Raw genomic sequence first — 15219 nt, forward strand, 5'->3', positions numbered from 1 at the left:
CTGAGAGGGCCTGGCTGCAGACTGCAGCATCTCGGCTACTGCCAAGGCAGTCTGACCCAGAAGGCTTTCTGGCACCAGGATGGGCATTGGTTGAGGGGATGGCGGGGGAGCTGTCATCCTGTGACAGTCTCTTCCCACAGCGCCACTGCCACTCATGGGGCTGCACCTCAGCGCGCGCATTGACCTGCGGGAGAGCAGACTGCAGGGGGCTGTGATGGTACTGAAGCCTCTATCCATGCTTTCTCACAAGCTTTGCAAGCTTGTGAATATGTTGGAGCTAAGAGCTTAAATAGCACCAGTCTGAATTTCAATCAGAGACCAGTGCCGGTGACACAGGCTCCTGAACTGAAGGCCCCGCTCCATGGTTGACTGCTTTGCCTCAATGCCATGTATAAGGACCTCACACAAGTGGACTCCTTCACATTGTCTGACATGCTGCAGAAACACCATGGCAGGTAGCAGATGCTGGTGCTCACATATCAATCTTCTTTTAAAGGCTGGGCCCTGGAGGGCCTGATCCGTACCCTCTAAGGCATAAATAGGACACGAGCTCGCACTTTGGAGAGCTGTGTCCTGTGCTGCACTTCTCCCGTGTCCTATCTCCTGCTCATCTGTGCTTGATGAATCACCCAGTGCAAATACTTGTAAATCAATTCCTACAGAACATGGGATGCTGAATTCTAAGCTAGTGCTTGTGAGGATTGGAGAGAGTGTCAGTGCAGCTTCCTGTTCCTTTGCTTCACTGATCCCGGGCCTGAACCTGGAAAGAGAAGAGAAGAGAGGAGCACTTATCGGCAAGGGAAAGCAGTAGTTGATGAGTGACCACTCAATGGAATACCAGGTCGTCATTCTGAGTATGTGAGGGAGAGTGTTTAGTCTCAAGAGAAAAAGAGGGGAAGGTGGCCTTCGGGTCGCTTCCTCCAGCCTCGTTATCTGCCACGCTTCGTGCCCACCCTTTGCCACCTCCTTCATTGGCATGAGAACCTGCATTGCTGGTAACCCTCCTCTGGTGCTGGTCATCTCCCTCTTGTGTGCTAGCCAGGTGAAGTCTCCAGGGTAGACTTTAACTTTCGCCACCGGATTCGCTGCCTCTTATTCAACCCACCCAATTTTCCTATCCATCAGTCGAGGTACATAACGGTTGGTTGATCCACAATGCCAAATTTATTGCTGGGTGTGAAAGTTAAAATCTACTCCTCCATTAGCTTACAATTACCCAACTCCCAAACATTAAAAGCATACACAGATATGAGCTCACAGCTCTATCTGATCAAGCCGTGTTTAGAGTGAATTACCCCTTGAAGAACAAGTTGCTGAGTGTAAGGGTATAGCAATATTTTGAGAAAGCACATGAAGCTGAGAGAAGTTCTGATAAACTTTGCCTTGCCTTCACCAACCTTCTGGATACCTGCTTGTCTTCAATGTCGCCATTTCCTACAGGCTGTCCTGTACCTCTGGCCAGAATTGAGAGAGCTTTCTCTTCCTGCGGACTCAGTGTCTCTCATTGTGGTGGTCCTCCACCGTTGGCATTTCTCTGGTATTTGTTGTAGGCCAGCTTTTCCTATGGAGGGAATGAAGTCAATGTTAGAGGCCTGCGAGTGGCATGGACAGTTTCCCCACGATGTTGATAATTGGAGGTGCCTTGTCCCTTTAAATGAAGCGTCTATGAAGATTAGCAGTAGCTAGTGAGGTAGGTAAGAGAATGGCTGGTGAGTATAGATGGTGTTTGAACGTTTTGAGAAGTTGCCTTTTGCATTAGTGAGTTCCCTCGGCACCCAAGTGGTGGAAGGGAAAGAGTATGAAAGGTCAGGAGGTGAGTGAAGGCTGCATTAGTGGTAGAGGATATGTGTGGCACAAGTGTCTTGACTTACCTTGGCCACCCCAATGAGGTTATTGAACCACTTTCTGCACAGTGGGGCAGTTCTTGGGGTGGTGGAGGTTGGACTTATTGCCTGTACCACTTCCTACCAGACAGCGCGTACCATTCTCTTACAGGGCTTCCTGCCCTAACTGCCCACGAGACGGATCCTTCTTACCCTGATAACTACCAACAGCACCTTCGCAGATGCATCTGAAAACCTAGGTGCCATACGTGTGACTGCTGTTCCTTCAGCCTTCTTGCAGTGCCTGGAGCTGTAAATGCAAGGTCCCTGTTTAACTAGCTGAAGCCTCTTAAAGACTGCACTAGATCTGTATTTCCCTCCCTCCCAGAGGCGGTAAGTCAATGAAGAGCAGTTTTCTGGTCTCCAAACCATGCTGCGTGACTATTGAGTGTTCTGGGAGGATACTGTGGCAGGTTAGCAGCGGTTTCACATTGGCGAGTGTTGTGATGACCCTGCCTCAAACCCCCCCAACAGGAGGAGAATCCAAGCCCTTGGGTCTTATGCGTGATGACAAAACGGTGGCTAGGGCATCAACTTCATCTAATGCTCGGCCTTCTAATTTGCCTCTCATTAAGTATTGGATTTTGTGCAGTAGAGAAACTGCCATCAATCACAGTGGGACAGATCAGATAGAAACTGCTGAACAAGCTGAATGCAAGCACAATAAAGTTGTAACACAGGATTTATATCCCCTAGAAACGTTTAAGGCTGCCAGGAGTTATTATGAAGCCTTGTGATAACTGTGTTTAGACTGCCAGTACTCTGGTATAAAGCGGGTGCTGTACCCAAGGCTCCTGGGCTGAATTTATCTGCCAGTTTTGTGCCAGGATACATTTATGACAAGGTATTCAGTGAAAAGTTTAATACTTATAACTTATTTACTCTGGGCGATTGCCATTCTGCTTCAGTACACAATGACAATCCTGCACTTTAAGAGAACCATTACGACTCAAAAATGCTTGGGGGAAGGTTAAAATTAAAGTTTCAAACAAAAATATGTTTGATTTAAAGTGCAGTAATACCACCAGCCAAAATGAAAGGTTTGTTTGACAAGTTTAAGAAACACAGCTAAGTGCCTTTATTTGACACGCATCAAACTTTTAACAGATTGTGTTTCTTTTAAGAAGTGCCTGCAGCCGTACCTTACTGCTGTAAGTATCCTCTGCTAGCTGAGATGCGGGTTATATTAGCTGAGCAGATGAACCTTTACAGTACCTATAAAGTCCACAATTCTTTTCATAGAATCATACAGCACAGAAGGAGGTAATTCGGCCCATTGTGCCTGTGCCGGCTCTTTGAAAGAGCTATCCAATTAGTCCCACTCCCCTGCTCTTTCCACATAGTCCTGCAAATTTTTCCTTTTCAAGTATATATCCAGTTCTCTTTTGAAAGTTACTACTGAATCTGCTTCTATCACCCTTTCAGGCAATGTATTCCAGGTCATAACAATTTGCTGAAAGTTACTAGTCCTGAAAGTTACTACTGAATCTGCTTCTATCACCCTTTCAGGCAATGTATTCCAGGTCATAACAATTTGCTCATATAAAAAAAATTCCTCATCTCCCCTTTAGTTCTTTGGCCAATTACCTTAAATGTGTGTACTTTTACCAACCTTCCTGCCAGTGGAAACAGTTTCTCCTTATTTACTGTATCAAAATCCTTCATAATTTTGAACACCTCTATTAAATCTCCCCTTAACCTTCTTTGATCTAAGGAGAACTGTCCCAACTTCTTCAGGGCCAGGTGATGACCTAAGCTGGGAACCATTTGGCTACCTGTGCAATAGTTGCATGAGGGGCAAAGGCACTTCTGCTTTCCAACATAAAATCAGCCATTTCCACACAGGTATGCTGTGTCGTATTTTTCCAGTCATTTTGTTACCTTTCTCTTTAGTACACTGGCACATCTATTTCTCGCTGACAATTTAGCATGGATCAGCTGGCTGTTGATTAGAACAAGAAGAGGCTTACAATGTTGCCAAGAAAAGTAGTAAGCCTGGGGATTGGGAGAGTTTTAGAAACCAGCAAAGGATGTCCAAAATTGATAAAGAGGGAGAAAATAGAATGAGAGTAAACTAGCAAGAAATATAAAAACAGATTGTAAGAGCTTCTACAATTATGTAAAACGGAAGAGAGTAGCGAAAGTAAACTTGAGTCCCATAGAGGCTGCGACGGGAGAAATTATAATGGGGAATAAGGAAATGGCAGAGACGTTAAACAAATATTTTGTATCTGTCTTCACAGTAGAAGACACAAAAAACACACCAGAAATAGTGGGGAACCAAGGGTCTAATGAGAGTGAGGAACTTAAAGTAATTAATCATAGAATCATAGAAAGTTACGGCACTGAAGGAGGCCATTCTGCCCATCGTGTCCATACCGGCTGAAAAATAGCTATACAGCTTAATCCCACTTTCCAGCACTTGGTCCATAGCCCTGTAGGTTACAGCACTTCAAGTGCATATCCAAGTACTTTTTAAATGTGATGAGAGTTTCTGCCTCCACCACCCTTTCAGGCAGTGAGTTACAGACCCCCACCACCCTCTGGGTGAAAACATTTCTCCTCAGCTCCCCTCTAATCCTTTTACCAATGACTTTAAATCCATGTCCCCTGGTCACTGACCCCTCTGCTAAAGGAAATAGGTCCTCCCTATCCACTCTATCTAGGCCCCTCATAATTTTATACATCTCAATTAAATCTCCCCTCAGCCTCCTTTGTTCCAAAGAAAACAACCCCTGCCTATCCAATCTTTTCTCATAGCTAATATTCTCCAGCCCTGGCAACATTCTCGTAAATCTCCTTTGTACCCTCTCTAGTGCAATCATATCTTTCCTGTAATGTGGTGACCAGAACTGTATGCAGTATTCAAGCTGTAGCCTAACTAGTGTTTATACAATTCTAGCATAACCTCCCTGCTTTTATATTCTATACCTCGACTATTAAAGGAAAGTATCCCATATGCCTTCTTAACCATCTTATCTACCTATCCTGCTACCTTCAGGGATCTGTGGACATGCACTCCAAGGTCCCTCTGTTCCTCTACACCTCTCAGTATCCTCCCATTTATTGTGTATTCCCTTGCCTTGTTTGCCCTCCCCAGATGCATTACTAATATTGGTAAAGAAAAAGTACTGGAGAAATTAATGGGACTAAAAGCCAACAAATCCCCTAGACCTGATGGTCTACATCGTGGGTTCTAAAAGAAATGGCTGCAGAGACTGTGGATGCATTGGTTGTGATCTTACAAAGTTCCCTAGATTCTAGAACGAACCCAGTGGATTGGAAGATAGCAAATGTAACACCAAAGAAAGGAGGGAGAGAGAAAACAGGGATCTACAGGCCAGTTAGCCTGACATCAGTCGTCGGGAAAATGCTGAAATCCATTATTAAGAAAATCATAATATGATTAGGCAGAGTCAACATGGTTTTATGAAAGGGAAATCTTGTTTGACAAATCTATTAGAGCTTTTTTGAGGATGTAACTAGCAGGGTAGATAAAGGGGAACCAGTGGATGTAGTATATTTAGATTTTCAAAAGGCATTTGATAAGGTGCCACACGAAAGGTTGTTACACAAGATAAGGGCTCATGGGGTTGGATAGAGGATTGGTTAATGACAGAAAACAGAGAGTAGGAATAAACGGGTCATTTTCAGGTTGGCAGGCTGTTACTAGTGGTGTGCCGCAAGGATCAGTGCTGGGGCCTCAGCTATTTACAATCTATATTATGACTTAGATGAAGGGACCAAATGTAATGTATCTACATTTGCTGACGATACGAAGCTAGCTGGGAAAGTAAGCTGTGAGGAGGACACAGAGTCTGCAAAGGGATATAGACAGGTTAAGTGGGTGGGCAGTCAACCACAAGTCACAGAAATTATTATAAAATATTAAAAACTACATTTCCCTGCACTCTATTGCACAAATTAAAACACATGAGGTAAGTTATGGCCTGCTTTATCCAAAGTAATTTTTCAATTCTAAATATAGCTTAAAATAATAATCTACTTTACAGTTTATTTTATGCTTCCTTCTTGGCTAGAAGTACAAAATATAATGTTCTGAGCAAAATTAATACAAATTATAATACCTTTCAAAATTTAGCAGAGAGGGAGATTACATATAGCAGGACTACCTACAGATATCGAATAAACAGCCTGTTCCGTCGGGCTGTGGGGTGGGTGAGGACCAAAAATCCCAAACTTAAAAGATTAAACTAACTTGCATCTTTCCTTCTTCACCAATCATTCGTGCAACAATACTTACTGTTGTTAAAGAAATCCTGCCTAAATGACATATTTAAATTCAGGACTTTTTATCGAGAATTCACTTTTAAAAAAAATTAATGGTATAATCCTTCCATGATTTCTCTCCTTTAAGTTAATCTTTTTTCTGCTCTTGTTTTTGTGTTCTCGCTCAGATACACACATGTACATGTAAGTAAAAGAGATTCAACTGAGACCACTTAGAAAACATTGCAAAATAAACATTCAATAGCAAAATTTCAGCACAGAAACAGATCATTTGACCCATCGAGTCTGTACTAGTGTTTTGCTCCACATGAGCCACCTCGTCTAAACGCATTAATGTGCTCTCACCCCGTCCTTTAATATTCCTATATTATAAGCAACTATCTAATTCTCAAGCAAGAACAATAGCTCATGACAGGGAATTGCAAATTCTAACAACCCTCTGTATGAAACAAAAGTTTCTAACCTCCCTTTTAATTCTTGTGATTATCTTAAATTTGTGCCATCTTGTCACTATGTTCTTAATCAATGCAAACAAATTATCACTATTTATCATATCATAACCCTTCATAATCTTGATGATCTCCATCAGGTCAACCCCTAATCTTCTCTATCAAAAAAGCCCCAACTTCTCAAGTTTCCCTTCATGACCATGACACCCTCATCCCTGGTTACACAAGTCACCCAAGAGCCTCAAAGATTAGATTTTAATTTTTTTTGGAACTTTACATGTTTTGATTGTATTTTATGAAGTTACACAGCGAAAGTGGACGACAAAAATATTATTTATCTCCATGCAGAAATGGTTCACGCAGAGACATTCATTTGAACAGAAATCACATAAGGATAGAGAAAATAAATATGTATTAAGCAAGCGCCCCCTAAATCACAGAATTCTAAAGGTTTTAGGTCAGCTTTACCAAAAACATTGTTCAGCCAGCACAGGAGGTTGTGACAAGCTGTTGTTTATCGTCGTTTATCACGCAGCACTGCAAGTAGTAAAACATGAAACATTTCTTTTTTTGTGAACCTAGTGAAAGCTGGTCAGAATGATTACCAGTGCTGCTCTTTACTCTGCTCTGATTTGCATAGGACAGGATCTGAATAATAGGAGCAGAGCAAGCAAAGGGCTTTTGTGAGGGAACTTAAAAGAAACCAGCAGTGAGAGTGATTTACAGGCCACATTTTACGTTGGAGAGTAAAAGAATAGCTGTCGGCACTGCATAGTGGACGTAAATATTTAATCAAAGGAAGCGGGCTGAAATAAAATGATTTGTAATGACTGAAGTGCTTTATACTGAAAGCTGAGAAGTGGGACGTGAAGAAGCGTTTGTTTGAATCTGGCTTCTGCTTTGCTTGTTCAGAGAGGTTGCAGTGAGCAGATAACCACCATGCCTGGCACTTGTTATGAAGAAACTAATACCATAAAGCCTATCGCATATATTCCATCTTCACATAGGTTTTCATGATCTATGAACCACTATAAGCTTGTGGCAACATTTAGTGCCCTACATAGAAGTTGCAATGCAACTTTTACTTTGGTGTGACATTTGGGACTAGTTTTTATTAATGCCGTATATAATTCGAACTACTCCTATGATTGCTCCCCTTTTTTAAAAAAAGTACATCATCACGTCACTCAGAAACATCCCAAAGTGCTTCGTTTAATTATTTGAAATGGAGCAACCATTGTTATTCAAGCACACAGCAAGATCTGACAAAGCAAAGAGATAAATGGCCAGGTAAACAGGGTAGATATGGAAGTCCATTCAGCTCTTAGTCTAGACACCCAGAAAGACCTTATACTACTCCCTCTGATCACATCACCCAAGTTTAGTTAGGTGATTCCAGAATTTTGCCTCCACTACCCTTCGCACAACTCCATTCCATGTGTTGATCACTCTTCGTGTGAGGAACTTCCTGACATCAGACCTAGATTTGCCTTGTACTAGTTTGAGCCTGTGTCTCTTGTCCTGCTGCCACAGTTTAGTTTGAAGTATATTCCAGATTCACCTTTCTTATACCATTTATTATTTTATACCACATGTCTACTGCAGCTATCAGTGTCAGACTGGTCATGTCAGAGTGAGCTAAGCTAATATTGGTATGTTGGAAAATTTTGGAAAGTCAGCAGTTGAAAAGAGAAAAGACAGATTTATTTCTCGTATTTGTACTTTGCTTCTTCTTATTGGTTTGTGGAGTCTGATTTAAAACAGATTGCAGATATCTTGGGTTTTAGTTATTTACCTTTATTGTCCACACTTTGTATCTTAAATTACTTGCTGGAGGAAAAAATGGCATTGGTGCTAATTGTAAAAAAAAAATGCTGTATCTTTATAAGCATTTGGATTAATCTTCATTATCTATTGATTCAGTACATTCAATAACCAGATCTGATTCTTGACATTTCTGTGTGGTGTTTATATTCTAAGAAGATTTTTTTTATCAATGTCCCATGAAATGTCATCAAAGGAAACCAACTGGCCAAGTTTGAATAGTGGAGGTGGAAGTGTAGATAAATATTGTGGTGATTTCATTTACTGTCTTTAGGGATCAGGGAGTAGTTATACAGAATTTAGTTCAGAAAAACCAAGTGTTCTGATTGACGATGAGAAGTAACGGGATTGATTGTATATAATCTGCATAAATTATGCGGAAATGAGTGAGCTTGTTGAGCCAAATGGACTTTATTGTTTCATACTTTCTTCGGGTAAATTTGTTCATCCTGTGTACCCAGCATAGAGCTGCACTCGAAGGGTCGGACAATCAACACTACAGTACTGTAGCAGTATCTCTGACTTGCAATCCCTTAGAGTGCAGCTCCCCATTGGAAATTTGGTATCAGTGAATTACCCTTTTATGTTATTCTGTTCTATTCTCCATCATGTTACAACCTTTCCAGAATCTCAGAACAGCATTAATATCAACAGTCTCTAACTGTATTTTCCAAATGGTCTTTGCCTCATAACATTATGCCATGGCACTCGCTTACTGACACACAAAGTATCTTGGGTTGTTGGAAGCCCTGAATCATCATGTAACTTGATCTTCTAATATACCAGCCACCGAGCAGTTATCAAATGTCAACAACTAATTAAAGGGATAATGATCCAAGAGCAAAATAATTTGCTAATTTATTGTGTGTGTGTATATATATATATATATATACTTTTTATTCGTTCATGGGATGTGGGCGTCGCTGGCAAGGGTAGCATTTATTGCCCATCCCTAATTGCCCTTGAGAAGGTGGTGGTGAGCCGCCTTCTTGAACCGCTGCAGTCCACGTGGTGAAGGTTCTCCCACAGTGCTGTTAGGAAGGGAGTTCCAGGATTTTGACCCAGCGACGATGAAGGAACGGCGATATATTTCCAAGTCGGGATGGTGTGTGACTTGGAGGGGAACGTGCAGGTGGTGTTGTTCCCATGTGCCTGCTGCCCTTGTCCTTCTAGGTGGTAGAGGTCGCGGGTTTGGGAGGTGCTGTCGAAGAAGTCTTGATGAGTCGCTGCAAATACTTTTAATTAGCAAATTAGCAAATACTTTTGCTCTTGGATCATTATCCCTTTAATTAGTTGTTGACTATATATATATAAAAATATATATATAAAATATAGTGTGTGTGTGTATTAATGAAAATACAAAACTCGTTTCGGTTCATAAGGAATCAGCTGATTTTAAAAAATGATCCCTACAGGGAAATCCTGGCTCAATGTGAATTACAGTGCAGTTAAAGCCATTCCACTGAATGCAGAGATAGTAGGTCAGATTTACTGCTTATTGTGATCCCTCCCTAAAATCTTACAGGGCAGGAATGGTACCCCCCTGACATCACTCGTGCCGATCCAGTCGTAATTTCCAGGGCCATCTTAATTGGAATAACTTGGACGATCTCCAGGTATTGTAAACGCTTCTGATTGGGAGCTCGCCGGTTGTGGCGGGGGTGGGGGGGGGGAAGGGATGGTGGGAATATACTGTCCTGCTGCAGGATTTAAAGGCCTGCAGCAGCTTAACGGGCTAGGCATCCTCAACATCATTTTGGCTACAGGAAAGTTGCTACTTGCTGTCCAAATGTCACAGAGGTCAGCTGCACCCATCTCCCCACTTTGCAGATTCTGATGTTGAACTATTGTGTCAGGAAATTAGGCTAAGGGGGATGGTGGCTTTGGAACTGAGAAAAGGAAGGCTAGAAGCAAGCGTTAATTGTAAGTGAACCATATGTATAACTCTAAATCTTCAGGAATCCTACCACTCTGTAAAGTTGCAGTGCCCTGTTACTCTGACCGTGGGGAAGTTGATCAAATGGTTCGTTCTAGCAAGAAATGCATCCATGACTTGCTTAATGCATCTGTGCACAGCTGACAGGCATGTGTTAGTAGTCTCTGCATTGGTGGCTTAGATTGTCTCCTCCTTTATCCCCTCCATCTTCTCCTTCTTTCACACTTCTACTCGCACCTCTCTCTACATCTCTTTCTACTTCTCTCTCCCCTCTCTCTCTTCCCTCTCTCCCTCTGCTCTTTCCCCATCCTTCCCTCCCCTTCTTTCCTCCTGTCTCCCCTACCCTTTCTTCTCCTGATTCCCCCATTCGCTTTCCCCACTTTATCCCAATTTCTCTTTTTCTCCTTTCTCCCCATCTCCTTCTCTCCATCTATCCCTCTCTGTCTATCTCTCATCCACCGTATGTCTCTTTCTCCGTTCCCTCTCACTACCCTTTTCCCATTAATGTTCAAGGCAGTTGTGACCTTACCAGCCACTGCTGGTGCATTGTCTAAGGTGGAGGTGGACTATAACAACAACAACTTGCATTTATATAGCATCTTTACCGTAGTAAAACGTCCCAAGTTGCTTCACAGGAGTGATTATCAGACAAACTTTGACACCGAGCCACATAAGGAGATATTAGGACAGGTGACCAAAAGTTTGGTCAAAGAAGTAGGTTTTAAGGAGCGTCATAAAGGAGGAGAGAGAGGTGGAGAGGTTTAGGGAGGGAATTCCAGAGCTTAGGGCCTAGGCATATGAAGGCACAGTCATCAGTTGAGGGGCGAAGGAAATCGGGGATGCACAAAAGGCCAGAATTGGAGGAACGCACAGTTCTCGTAGGATTGTTGAGGAGGTTACAAAGATAGGGAGGGATGAGGCCATGGAGAGATTTGAACACAAGGATAAGAATTTTAAATCTGAGGTATCGCTGGACCGGAGCCAATGTAGGTCAGCAAGCACAAGGGTGATGGGTGAACATTGACTTGGTGCGAGTTATGATATGGGCAGCAGAGCTGGGGATGAGCTGAAGTTTATGGAGGGTGGAAGGTGGGAGGCCGGCCAGGAGAGTATTGGAATAGTCGAGCCTGGAGGTAACAAAAGCATGGATAAGGGTTTCATCAACAAATAGGATGAGGCAGGGGCGGAGACGGGCAATATTACGGAGGATATTACTGTTGGATTTGCAGCAGATGGCATCATTCAGTGATAGCTTCCTTCTTAGAGAGTAGCCTCCACAAGCACTAGCAGTTGGGAGCTGACAATCAAGCCTAGTGAGACTGCTTTTATAACAAAATGCTGTGTGATAAATAATATTCCATCAAAGGAAAATCTAAAACTGTATTCCCATAAACCAGTTATAATGCATATTTTACATAAAGTTTTGCAACAATGTAAAATTTTCAGTCCAACTGGCAACTGCAGAATTAGGGACCCGAACTTCAGCTTCACACGAGCTACAGAACCACTGCAACCAACGCAAAGCACGTTTCCCAAATTTCAACTTTAAACTTTCAAATGTTCCCAGCAAGTCTGCAGAATTGCCTTTAAAGTTTTAAATGTTAGCATTAGCATTCCGATGCTGATTAGCATAGTACTGTGAATGTATTTAATTCTGCACATGTAATGCTTAGCTTTTCGCTGATTTTAGTGCGGTGCACAGCCAGCAGGACAACTTGGTGCTGCTGGTTCATACTGTTCTAATGGTACCCACATATTACAACACTTCTTGTGGCAGCCCCAACATCAGCTGTAACATTGCCTCTGGGGAGTAGAAAACTACTTCAAGAAGCCTTGAACTTCTCTGCTGCCACTGTTACCATGAAAAATGCCCCATAATGGAAAGCTGCTTCTACCTGAAGTGGCTGTACAATATAAAAGCAGGTAGCTAGCCCTCTCATATGATACCTGCAGTATAAAAAAGGAAAATCAGACAATCAGAAAACACACTGTTCAGATCTAAAGTTAATCTGCAAACTCATCAAGTACTGTGACATGTTGACACCGGGGTGTCTGAGATCATTGTTAACAAAACGGCCCTTAGTGTATACAAACAAATGCGATTGTGTGTTGACAGATCTGGTTATCAACAAATCAATGCTTGAGTGCTTCAGCTGAATATACAAATGATCAAGTTGTCCTCTGTTTATGCATAATTAAAAGAGTCACACTAACATGTAAAACAGAGGATAACTTCATCTTTATAAGTACAGCTGAAAGCTTTGGACTGAGATGTTTATTCTCAAAGTTAATTGTCAGTAAATATTCTAATTTATTCCATAAATTATTGTTCTAGTTAATAAAAATGAGGCTGGGGAACTAGATCACTGGGGTGTAGTAAAGCTGTATGTGAGAGGCCACCACAAAATTGTTTTGGAGCCCCTTTTTCAGGGGCTGTAAAGGATTTGATCACTGGCACCTGTAAACACTGGGCAGGAGTCAATACTCAGGGCAGTGTCCTAGACCCAACCATCTTCAGCTGCTTCATCAATGACCGCCCCTCCATCATAAGGTCAGAAATGGGGATGTTCGCTGATGATTGCACAGTGTTCAGTTCCATTCGCAACCCCTCAAATAATGAAGCAGTCCGTGCCCACATGCAGCAAGACCTGGACAACATCCAGGCTTGGGCTCATAAGTGGCAAGTAACATTCGCGCTAGGCAATGACCACCTCCCCTTGACATTCAACGGCATTACCATCGCCGAATCCCCCACCATCAACATCTTGAGGGTCACCATTGACCAGAAACTTAACTGAACCAGCCACATAAATACTGTGGCTACAAGAGCAGGTCAGAGGCTGGGTATTCTGTGGCGAGTGACTCACCTCCTGACTCCCCAAAGCCTTTCCACCATCTACAAGGCACAAATCAGGAGTGTGATGGAATACTCTCCACTTGCCTGGATGAGTGCAGCTCCAACAACACTCAAGAAGCTTGACACCATTCAGGACAAAGCAGCCCGCTTGATTGGCACCCCATCCACCACCCTAAACATTCACTCCCTTCACCACCGGCGCACTGTGGCTGCAGTGTGTACCATCCACAGGATGCACTGTAGCAACTCGCCAAGGCTTCTTCGACAGCACCTCCCAAACCCGCAACCCCTATCCCCTAGAAGGACAAGGGCAGCAGGCACATGGGAACAACACCACCTGCACGTTCCCCTCCAAGCCACACAACATCCCGACTTGGAAATATATCGCCGTTCTTTCATCGTCGCTGGGTTAAAATCCTGGAACTCCCTTCCTAACAGCACTGTGGGAGAACCTTCACCACACGGACTGCAGTGGTTCAAGAAGGCGGCTCACTACCTCCTTCTCAAGGGCAATTAGGGATGGGCAATAAATGCTGACCTCACCAGCGACGCCCACGTCACATGAACGAATTTTTAAAAAATGCCGGGGAGAAGCTGCAGATGATCCACATGCTAAAAGAGATTGAAACTGTCCTGCTACTGAAGGGGAGAAATGGCAGGGGCAGGTTGACGAAGCAGAAGGCCTCCATTCTAGGAGGTCCTCCAGTGAAGAGCAATACCAGAGTAGGTTGGACAGAGGTTCCTGAAAGAGTCTTGCCAGCGCTCTGATCTTGGGAGCAGGTGAGGCAGAGATTTGCTATTGCCCGAAAGGTTGCCACGGTATTCGTCCTCACACTTCGCTACTTTTACAACCTCACCTTACGATGCACGTTAAAATCACTTAACTATAAGCTTGGTGCAACATCACTGGCAACTGTTCGCCTATTTTCCAAATGCATAAGTATGCCCACCTTTGAGCAGGGCACTCTGTTGTTGTGATGGCAATACCTGGCCCATTTAAATGTGGCATGCAACAAACACCAAGCTGCCTACACAAGGCACCAGCATGCTACATGTTCTCAGACTCACATAAAGTAGCTGTTGAGCAGGGCACCTGGGTGACAAACCTCTCAGAATGAAGAATCCATCTGCTTGCAGGAGAAGGCAGCAAATAACAAGTGGCAGCATGCAAATCAGAGGGGATCAACTCACCTAAGATCTTTGACTCCTTATGAGAGGGCACGGGAGATTCTCAGCCTGGAGGTAATAGAGGGAGTGGGGGTGGGGGTGGGCGAAATCGGAGGCCTCCCTCAAGCTAATGGTTATTATCATTATTTGCTTTTAATTGTTTATTTCCTTACTCGCTCACTTATTCACTTCTTTACATACAGGCCTACAGTGCAGTGCTGCAGAATAACACACTAGAATATCTTGCTATGTACACTCTGTTTGAAGTATGTTTTATTATCAGTATTATAAGATTTGTTCTTCTACTCCTCTAGATTCCCAAGAGGAGGAGATGTCAAAGTCCAGTGTCTGGCCTCAACTGAGCACCTCATAGTTATCCGTGTCACTCATTTCTATAGTGCCAAGCACCAACGCAGATAGACCCACTCCTTGGGGGCCACTTTGTTAGCTGTTGAGCATTGGTGAAACACGGCGCATCAGCGAAAAGGAACAAATACAAGTGGATTTGAAGGAGTAGAAACCTGCTGACTGACTGGGTATTAGACCACACGGGATCTGCCTACAAATGCAGTCTGGTAACTCAGCGTCAGCAATTCATGTGATTATTTGAGTTTGGGCCACCTATGGAGAAGCCCACAAGTTGCATCGGTTCAGCACTGCGTGACCATTTCATTGAACTGTGGACCACCATGCCTGGAGCCTCAGGAGCAGAGTCCTCCTTGTCCCTAAGCTTAGGCATATCTTCCGTAACAAATGTTCTGACTTGGGCTATCGAGACTTTGGGCTCCAATCTTGTCTGGATTCGTCATGTTGTGGAATCAGATTGTTGTCGGCAACAACCTCACTGCTGAC

The sequence above is a fragment of the Heptranchias perlo genome, chromosome 5, assembly GCF_035084215.1.
Source record: "Heptranchias perlo isolate sHepPer1 chromosome 5, sHepPer1.hap1, whole genome shotgun sequence".
Lineage (NCBI taxonomy): Eukaryota > Metazoa > Chordata > Chondrichthyes > Hexanchiformes > Hexanchidae > Heptranchias > Heptranchias perlo.